Genomic DNA, 11,048 nt, shown 5'->3' with positions numbered 1-11,048 from the left:
GTATGTATGGAATGAGATAGGGATCTAATTTTATCTTTTTCCATATAGATAGCCAATTGTCCCCACATATTATGTTTTAATAGTCCATTTGCTTTCCCCTACTTAGTAATACCATTTTTGTTATATATCAGTCATCCATTTTGATAGCTGTTCCTGTTTGTTTTATTGGTTTATTTTCTTATCTTTATGTCTGTAATGCTTGTTTTATTTAGTATACCTTTATAAAAAATCTTAGTATCTGACAGGGCAAGCAGCACTGATAACCTCAATCCTGTTCTTTTTTTTCCAAAACTGAATTGGCCACTTTAGCCTTTTTTTCTTGTACACATGAAATTTAGGATCAGCTTGTCAAGTTCTAAGAACTTCCTTGGGATTTTGATTGACACTCTTTGCATTTATAAATTGCATTTATAGATTAATGTGGAGAGCACTGACATATACGTGATACTGACTTTCCCAGTTGATGATCACAGTATATTTTTCTACTAATTCAGATACTTTTTATGTTATTCAATAATGTTTTAAAATCTTCTCCAGAGCAATACGCATTTAATATATAGTACTAATTACCTGAGACATTTATAGTTATTTTGTGAATAAAAGTTTTATTTCCATTTCAGTTTGAAATAGTTTATTCTTGATATATATAAAAATATATTTTTACTACGGATTTTTTTTATTTTTAAAAGATTTTATTTATTTATTCATGAGAGACACAGAGAGAGAGAGAGAGAGGCAGAGACAGAGGCAGAGGGAGAAGCAGGCTCCATGCAGGGAGCCCGACGTGGGACTTGATCCCGGGTCTCCAGGATCAGACCCTGGGCCAAAGTCGGCGCTAAACCGCTGAGCCACCTGGGCTGCGCCACTATTGATTTTTTTATTTTATTTTTTATTTTTATTTTTCACTATTGATTTTTAATAGTAAAATGATACCAGCTCTCATATTGAATTTTCTTATTAATTATGAAAACTTTTGATCAATTTTGGTGGACTTCCTATAAAAACAATCCTAATAAATAAGGACATTTCTCTTTCCTGTATAATGCTTACAATTATTTTTCTTAATGCAGTAGCTGGACTTTTAGAAGTGGTGATAATGGGTATTCTTATTATGTTTCTTAATTTAGTGGAACTGCATCTAAAATATCTCATTAAATACAAAGTATAACATAGATTTTTAATAGATACCTATCATCAAATGAAGGAAGTTGTCTCCAAAATTTGGTTTTCTAAGGATCTATTTCCTGAATAGATATCAAATTTTATCAAATTATTTTCCTAATCTATTAAGATGATGATGTTTTTCCCTTTAATTAGCTAGTTCAGTGTGTTAAATTGATCAATTTTTAAATGCTTGTTTGATCTTTGAACTTATGGGACTAAATCCATTTGGGTTGGCATATTATTTTTTTAGATGCTGCTAAATTAGATGTGTTAATATGTGTTAATATTTTATACAAGATTCCTGCACCTATGTTTGAGATTGGTTTATAAATTCATTTTCATATAGATCAAGGTTATAATAACCTTAAAAATGAGTTGTAAAAGCTTCCCTCATTTTTTCTTTCATAGATTTCTTTGCTTCCAGATTTTTTTTGCTTTATATCAAAGTTATAAATGCACATCTTAAAGAGTAAAATAATTTCTTTAAGGTTTGCTACAAAAACCATGACAAAAAACACAGAACCCAAAAAAGACTTCCCTCACCTTTTGCATGTTCCCCTTATCATTTTTCTCTCCCTAGGTCCAAAATCTTTTAGCTATCTTGATATTTAGATCAAGATTTTTGGAAAATACACTTGCATTGCTACCTCTTGATTCTTCAGTTTTAGTAATAAGTATTGATTTCCCACTATGAAAGATAAGGATTTATCTTTCTTTACTTCTTCTGCTCCTACAGACATAGATACTCCTCCTCTCCATCCACTTTCCAATGGAGTCACGTTATAATTTTGGTTAGAAGTGACCTCACCAGTGTTTTATTATGCAAACTGTGTAAGTGCTATTCAATACGGAGACATTTTTCCTTTCCTGCATCATGTTTGTTTTGCCTAAAATAAATGATTGTGTTCTTATTTGTTTTGCTTCTTTGCTTAGTTTCTATGTTTTGTCACTACTTCAGCCACAAACTAAACTCCTTATCAATTGTCTACATCTCTTTTCAGGACACTCAGATGCAGTAGGCATTCTACCAATTTTATCTTCCGAAGAAGTCTCTTGGTAGACTCCTGACCCACTCCACAGTAGACTGGTTGCTCTCCATACCCTGTAGACAGCTTTTATGCTGGGATTTTCCTTCTCCATCATCTTGGAGATTTCCTTTGCTCCTTTGCTCTATTGGAGTTACCATTTCCTGTATCTCACATTTTCTACTTCTCGTAGTGAACAAATGTTTTGAGATATTACATCTCACATCTATTCCTTGAATGCTAATTTGGCTTATTATAGAATTCCAGATTTGAAACATTTCCTTAGAATTTTGCTCAATTACCTAATATTTTCCAACGTTAATTCTGAAAGATCTGAAGCTATTCTGATTCCTAACCCTTCCTATGTGACCTGTTTTTTCCATCCTAGAAGTTTACACGTTTTTCTTTTTAAGCTGAGTGTGTTCTGGAATTTCAGAATGATGTTTCTTTGTATTGGGTGTATTTATATCCACTCTTCTGGGCACTTGATAACCTTTTTTGAACAGACAACTCAGGTTTTTCATCTCCAGGAAATCTTCTTTGATTATTTCTTTCCATGCCTTTTTACTATTCCATCTTTCTAAAATTTTTAGATGTTGCACCTCTTGAGCTGGCTATCTAATTTTCAAATTTTTCTCTTCTCTTTGTTTTTGCCTATGTTTCTAGGAATTTTCCTGTATTTATCTTTGAAAATTCTTATCAATTGTTTTGTTTTTTTTTCTATTCAATGTGAATTTCCAAGAGGTAGTGATGGTGGTGGTTGTTCTTTGAATGATCCTTTAATAGTACACTGTTCTTGTTTTATGGTTGAAGGATATTCTAAAATCTCTTAGGACAGTGATGATGATATTCTGGAAGTTCCTTCTTCCTGTTTAGTCTCTATTTCCTTCAAGTTGCTAATTTCTGTTTATTTGGGTCTTCATCTTCCATTTTAGAGGCTTTCCCAAGACATCTTTCATCTTTGTTGTCATCTTGCTTTTATGTTTACATGTTTCCTCTTGGGTAGTTCAGATCCTTGAGAATTGACTTTTCTAATCTCTGTCTAGATTATACCTGCCTGACTGCCCTCCACTGTTTTGGGAAAAGACTGCAGTACAGGTGGGAGTATTAGAGTTCTTGGCATTGAATATGTCTGCTTTTTTTTCTTTTAAAAGATTTATTTATTTATTTTAGTGGGGGAGGGGCAGAGGGAGAAGGAGAGAGAGTCTTAGGCAGACTTACTGAGCACAGAGCATGATGCAGGGCTCGATCTTACAACCTTGAGAACGGGACCTATGCCGAAGTCAACAGTCAGATGCTTAACTGACTACTACCCAGGCGTCCCTATGTCTGTTTTCTTAATTGCCCCAGTTTCAGTTCAGTAGTCCTATTCTCAACTGTGCTGACTTCCTCCAAACCAGAGAATGTTTCACCTTTTTAAATCTTTTACTGGGGGGGAAGGAAGGGCAGTTACTGGGCTGTCAGAAGTAAGGAAGGAGATCTGGAGATCATATGTTCCTTAGACTTCCAACCCAACGTCCTTAATTTTAACCTCTCTATCCTCACTTCCTGAGGCTACTGATGGGATCAGTGCTTGAGTCTTTTTGAGATTCTGTGAAATCGGAAAGATTTTTGGCCATTTCCTTTTCAATTTTAGAATGAGTTTTCTCAGATCTGGTGTTTTTTATGCCTTGCTTAAGAGTTTTCCAGCTTCCAGAATTCTATTGCTCTCTGATTATTCACCCCTGTATTTGTCTCCAGGTTACTTTTGATATCAATTTCACTTTACTCTAACCATTATTTTCTTAGATAGCTCCATAGACCTTATTTTACTATTTTTCAGGTATTAATGGGTTTCTTCAAAGTTATTTTCAAATTATTTCGTATGTAATATGATAGATTTTCTTCCAACTTGATTATAAGGCTGTTAAAGTCTTTTCTTTTTTGCTTTGATCATTTTCCCAGAGTATCTAATACATTTCACATATCTAGAACTTGATGCCTGCAGGTAACTACTAAGTTATTTCTAAGTGACACAAGGAATGTATCACCATAAAGCTACTCTCAGTATATAAACACAATATTTGTACAGCACTGCATCAGCTGTTTTTCTGATCATTAGTGTGTTATAACCTGCAGGCAACTGGAGATTTATTAAATGATAATAACTATGATGATAAGAGAGAGATAGAGGTGAAGATAGATAGAGAACATTACAGATATCTTGATTCTCTAAAGGGGTGTTTCCCTAAATGTACTCCATGTAACTCCAATGCCATGATATATATGCATATGCACCCATTAACAAAGGATTCTGGTTTGAATTAATGTGGCAAATATTGAGTTGGGCAAATTTAAATACGTTTCTTTAACATAGGACTTCTCAGAGCTTTTAATATACTTTCATGCATGGTACAGGATCTTCTAAACTTATTGTTCATAAAATTCTTTCATTTATAAGGTACCTTTTCATGACTCTCAGGGCTCATTTTATATGTAATGAACTCTGGAACAGAGTATTCTCAGGTTTATTCAAGATTTTTTTTTTGCTTGTTTGCATGTTTTTGGTTGTTACTGTCACCTATATTTTAAAAATATACTCAGCTCCCAAGTCAGGACAACTATATGAAATATTAAATATTTCTCAATCAGCAAGAGAAGAAGAAGCAAGGCCCATCCCCTATCTTATACTAACATGCTTTATCTGATTAAGTGCAGGGCTCAGAATAAAATCACAGAGCACTAAGCAATGACTATGTAGTTCTTACTGCTGGGGGCAGGGAGATGCAGTGGAATGTTTCCAGGGAGGGTCCAGTGGGCCAGCCTGTTATGGGAGGGTCTAGAAGAATGTCAAGTCCAAGAAGAGAGTGTGTGGGAAGGGGCAGACTGGAGTCATAGGCTTCTTCCCCAGGAAGCTCATCTCACTGTTGATAAGACACTTCAGCTAAGAGGTCCTGAGCTGTGAGCAGCTAAGAAGCAAGCTTGGACAAAATGAAACAGTTCGGGATGTGACTCTGAGTTAGACAAAAGACTCAGGGTTTTATTATTTTTGGGTTCTGGCTCAGAAACCTGGAATGGGTTGACTGGTGTAGAGTAATAGGACTGAATCAGGTAATAATTAAGATAACTTAAAACAAATTTGAAATAGCTCTATTCTCATATGATAGAAGAGAAACTCAGCTCCTAGAAGACCTTTCCAAAGGTGTACAAGTGAGCTGTGGAGCTGCTAAGAGAATACCGTTCCTGGACATTTATCTCAACACGCTTGCTACTCTAGCACACTACTTTCCATCCATGCTTCTTTGGCATCTATGGAATAATGGAACTCATTTAGATTTACTAAGATCCTCTTCCTAAGAGCCACTATCTATCGCCTATTGGGCTTCCAATGCAAAGGAATACACTCAAGATCTAGAACGTTCCATCTGAAATCCCTAGTGATATAAGCATGCTCCCTGGGATTCTGACAAATGACATTCATCAACAGAAAGGCTGCCTATTTGGAAGCCTAATGTCACTTACATATGATAAAGGCCAGTTTCATCTCTAAACACAAAACTAAACACAAGTGTCCCTGTGTTAACTCCTATTCAGTGCAGTGCAGCCAGACCACCAGAAGCCACAGCTCATGTGTGGAGATGCTGATGTAATGAGACCTGGTGCCACAAACAGATGGACAATTCTGCTTTAATAACTCTAGTAGCTGCACAGACATTAGCTTGAGAAAGTTGATTTCCCCATCCCGAGTGTCCCCCAGCATTTAGTCACCTGGGCCTTGGAATCTTGGGTAACACATAGGCCTCTGTGATGTCAGTCCCTTGCACTAATGAAAATCAACTGAGATCTTCTGATTTTCTCTGGGTATCTCAGTAACCACCAAACACATCATCCTGGGAGACCATTCTGCTTCGTCCTATTGGTGCTTTTAGCCCAGAATGCGTGCTTCTGTCCTTTTAAGTCAAGTCCCAAACTCCATTTTCTCCCATTCTGCCTCTATGCTTCTGGTCAGCACTCTCCACTATTCAGATCAGCCCAGCAAAGAAGATTTGAAAGAAGAATTATTGATCACTTTTGGCAATGCACCTTAAAACATTTCTACTGTTTTCAAGACAGAGAGAGGGAGCAGCAGGGCCTCTCTGCATGACCAGTTGGGCCTGGCTAATTAAAATGAACCTCCTTCTCCTGATTCCTTATTTTTTTAGGTTCACACCATTTTCATTCCCCCAGCCTTTTTAAACTAAATGTAAAATTAAATGTAAAAACATAGCAACCAAAACTCAAAATCATTTTTAGAAAAAGTGCAAAGTGAGCACCCTAGGTTTCCATTTAAAAAATTTTCTGACTCTCTTTATCCATATTATCTCATATTTTATATAAGAATACTCATAATGTAAGAATAATTTTACACTATTTCTATTTAGTATTCTGTTTTAGAATCTTTCTTCATAGATTATGAAGATTATAATTTAATTTTATTCAAAAATTATAATTTTTATCTCAGTGTTAATGGCTACTTTATACTCCACACAGTTGATGGCCCAATCACATTGTTTCTAGAGGAGAGTCACCGTATTAAATGCACACTATTTTATTAACTATACTTGTGCTAGATGCTCATAATGGAGGGAGACACTATAGCATCTTGTCCTCATGTTGGATTTTCAAAATGAGAAGATGAAAAGGAAAACAAATTAGGTAAAAGGGCAAACTTCAGAGGCCAGCAATTGCAGATCAAAACCTGGGCACCAAGAATTCTGGGCTGAGTCTACAGAGTCAGAGTCTAGGGCTAACTAGAGGCAGGGAAAGCCTGAGAGCCAGGAAGTGAGGAATACACAAGACCCAGAGGGTCAAAAAGGGGCCTGGAATGCCCTAGTGATTCAGCGAAGGCAAACTTATACGGTTAGACATCCTTCTGGAGAGGGTGTTTGCTATCTTTCTCTCATTCAGTCGTCTTGCTATGTTTGGGTGCTCCTGAGGTCACCAGGGGGTGGGGTTGTTTAACTGGTGGTTCTTATGACTCCAGTAACTATTTGTTCTGTCCTGCTTAAAGCATGGGTCAGAGAACTGGAATTATTAGGATGTGCCCTGGAATTACAAATTCATGCCCTGCCCATGACATCTCCCAGGGGAGACACCCATGGTCCCTCCTGAAAGAAAAAGACTGGGAGTCATGATCAGAATGGACCGAGGGTGGGCACTTGACCTAAAACCAATTTAATACATGATCTTTAAAAAACAAACTGGGCCAATCAGAGTTATTCTTCAATAGGTCTACCATTTAGAGACTGAGAGACTGTTAATGAGGCCTGAGTATAAAAGATTTTCCACAGAGTGGAGGGACCTGTCAGCCTTTGATGTAGCAAGTGGGATAAAATTATTAAGAAGTCACAACTAGGGATCCCTGGGTGGCGCAGCGGTTTGGCGCCTGCCTTTGGCCCAGGGCGCGATCCTGGAGACCAGGGATCGAATCCCACGTCGGGCTCCCGGTGCATGGAGCCTGCTTCTCCCTCTGCCTGTGTCTCTGCCTCTCTCTGTCTCTCTCTCTCTGTGTGACTATCATAAATTAAAAAAAAAAAAAGAAGTCACAACTAAACGTGATGGCAATAAAAACAGTGGGCATCCTCATGAAAGAGTCATTGAATGGTGAAGAAACGCTATTCCCCAAAATAGCACAGTTCGTGACTTTGCTATTGCCCAGTTCTCCAACTTTTCCTGTGTTAGCATACACCTGTATCTTTCCATTTAATCTCTTATTTTTTCCTCCCAGAGGCACCTGAACAAATCTCTGTTTCTTCCAACTAAAAGATTACTGTTTCAAAGATCCTAACACTGAAGTCTCAATAAAGAAATTCCTCAGAGATCCCATATGAGGTTTCCTTTAAGTCACATCTCCAATGTGTAAAAATTTTGGCAAGAAAAACCAGTGGCGTGCTGCCTACCTTTACAGGCAGACAATTAAACCAATTAAAGAGTGAGGGACGGTATGCCTTTTGCCTTCAAGGTCAGGCCTTGACTCACTAGAACCTTGGCAAAGTCTTGCAGTCTGGAGGGAGTAAGAAATCATCCCTGTGGATGACAGACTTCTAAGCAGATGGCTAGTAAATCAAGGTCCTGATGTGAAATGTTGACACTTTCTAGCCCAGGAAGATGTGGGTGAAATACTACCAAGTTAATCATGTAGAGTAAGCCACTGGTCACTGTCCTTAAGGAAAAAAGATCATTCAATGTGAGATGAGATCCTAATTGCAATGAGCAGGATCATAAAACCATATTAGAGCCCCAAGGCCAGTGGCATAGAAGGGAGTTGTAATTAAGGAGACATCATTTATATTTACAAAAATGCTTAAACAAGAAACTCCCTATTTTGGTGAATGGACCTAGATATGCATTAAATAGGAGGGTACCTCACCCCAGGATTGATATTATTAGATTTGTATCATTAAACTCCTAATTACAATGATGGGTATCTTAATGTATCCTCAATAACTACCATATAGAAAAAAAAAGAAGCACAGATTTGAAAGAGCTGTGTCCAAACACCAAGTCCATGAATGTCAGCTGTGGGCTATGAGTCAATTAATTCCCCTTTCTTTGTCTAACTCATAATTCCTTTTTTTTTTTTTTTTTTTTTTAAAGATTTTTTTTTTTAATTTTATTTATTTTATGATAGGCACACAGTGAGAGAGAGAGAAGCAGAGACACAGGCAGAGGGAGAAGCAGGCTCCATGCACCGGGAGCCCGACGTGGGATTCGATCCCGGGTCTCCAGGATCGCGCCCTGGGCCAAAGGCAGGCGCCAAACCGCTGCGCCACCCAGGGATCCCTAACTCATAATTCCTACTCTATAGGATGGGCTACTGTCTCCCAGTTGGTTTCCCCCGAGGTAGAATCAGGCAAGGAAGTCCTGGCTCCTTTTTGCTTGTAGAGAAGTTTCAGTGGTAGATGTTCACATTTTGGAGAGCCATGGGCTCTTAGAGACAGAGTGTGTGGTGACTCTGGCATCTGGTCCATAGATATCCACCCTCCAGGCCCTGTGATCTAGAGATGTCCATGACAACCGGTGTCCTTCAGGCAAAGACTACAGCCAGTTGTCATAAGTCATTGCTTAGAAATTGCCAGACTTTGTTGTATTTCTTTGTGGGTCATTTTATCATACATCATTTCATTCCATCCTCAGAGCAATCTTTTGAGGGGTGTGTGATTACTTACCAAATGAAGAAACTAAGGTTGTGAAAGGTGAGGCAAACTGTCCAAGGTCACACGACACACAAGTAGTGGAGCTGGGATCTGAACCACTCATCAGATTACAGCGTGCATCCTCTTCCCATAATCCCATGGAAATTCTGCCAAGTGAGCTGGCAGCAAGGCACTTCTCCCTCAGCTACTGCAGGCTGCCTGCACCGCTGTCCTCACAGTTTGTCCCAGTTCAGTGCCTCTCAAACATCAAAGCGCATACAAATCACCTGGGGCTATTGTTAAATTGCAGAGGCTTATTCAGGAGGTGGGCAGTGGGGCCTGAGAAACGAGTGCTCAGGTACTGCCGATGCTGCTGGTTTGCTGACCACACTTGGAGTAGCAAAATCCTAGCTGACACCTGGCCCTTCCAAATTACTCACTGGGTTATGAATAGGACCTCTTTCCAAAGCTCAGTACCTTCCCTTCTCTCAGTAAGTAGTTAGTAGCCAGATCTGCGAAGCAGTCCCAAGTAATTCTTAATGAAATTAAAACCAGACTGACATCTCTAATACTCTCCAGCTGTTATCCAGGATGTGCCATTAGGGTAATTGTGTGGGAGAGCTGAGAGTTGAAGCTAAAACAATAATCTAACCAGGGTCTATTTAAAGCTACAGACAACACTTGGCTGGCAAGGTAAGAATATTTAAGGTGCCATCATGGAGCTGCAGCAGTAGAATCAATAATTGAGTACCTTTTATATTTTAAGTTCTGCATACACCTTATAGGTAATTCTTAAAGAAGTTCAGCAAGAAAGGGATTATAAATACTTTGTTATATACATATTCTACTTTCCAATAAAATAATCTAAAGCAATGTCCAAGAATATCTAACATAGGACACGAAGGCATGGGTTTAAATGCAGGCACAAGAAGAAAAATCTGGGTGCAGACAAAGTCAAGCCAGGAATGTGGTTCTCAATGAGCATCCAAGGACTGCATGCCTGCAGGGGCAAGCCATACTTAGTTATCAACTTTCCAGAAGCCAAGAAGAAAAGAGGAATCTGATCAGGTGAGCAATTCACAATGTTAATGTAATTATAAAATCAATTTTCAAACCTCTGTTCACACCCAGAGCATATGAGGATATCTCCTGTGGCCTTTCCTACAGAAGATATGGTATGCTCTGGTAATGAATGACTTTCTCAACAATTACTCACAATGGACTTAAGGATGGCTTTTCCCAGGTTGTGTTTACAATGGTCCCCAGTGGAGGCTGATGCATCAAAACCAAGCATATTCAGAAATGCAGTCTTTTTGGGACAAATGTGACATGGTCTAGTACCTAGCATCTGGCTGCTCCAGTTTGGTTCAGAACCACAGCTTGGAAAACTTGGAGAAATGGAAGTGCTGTATATTTCAATAAGTCCCCCTTCTCCATTGTCATCCTTTAGTGTCATTTTCCTAGCTCAGTTATAGAAGATGCTAAGTAATAGTGAGTTACACATTGTTCAAATGGCAGGGAATAGCGGTTGAGTGTAGACCCAAATAAGTTAACAAAACTGGGCACAGTTGCATAACAAGGACACAACTTGAATAAAATCCACCCCAACCCCGGTATGGGATGAGTAAACCTCAGGGAACATTCTGAGTAGGAACAGGATTCTTTTCCAAAAATGCTCTTCTGAATCCAGATAGATGAATGATTG

The sequence above is a fragment of the Vulpes lagopus genome, chromosome 2 (assembly GCF_018345385.1).
Source record: "Vulpes lagopus strain Blue_001 chromosome 2, ASM1834538v1, whole genome shotgun sequence".
NCBI lineage: Eukaryota > Metazoa > Chordata > Mammalia > Carnivora > Canidae > Vulpes > Vulpes lagopus.
This window is presented reverse-complemented; position numbering follows the sequence as displayed.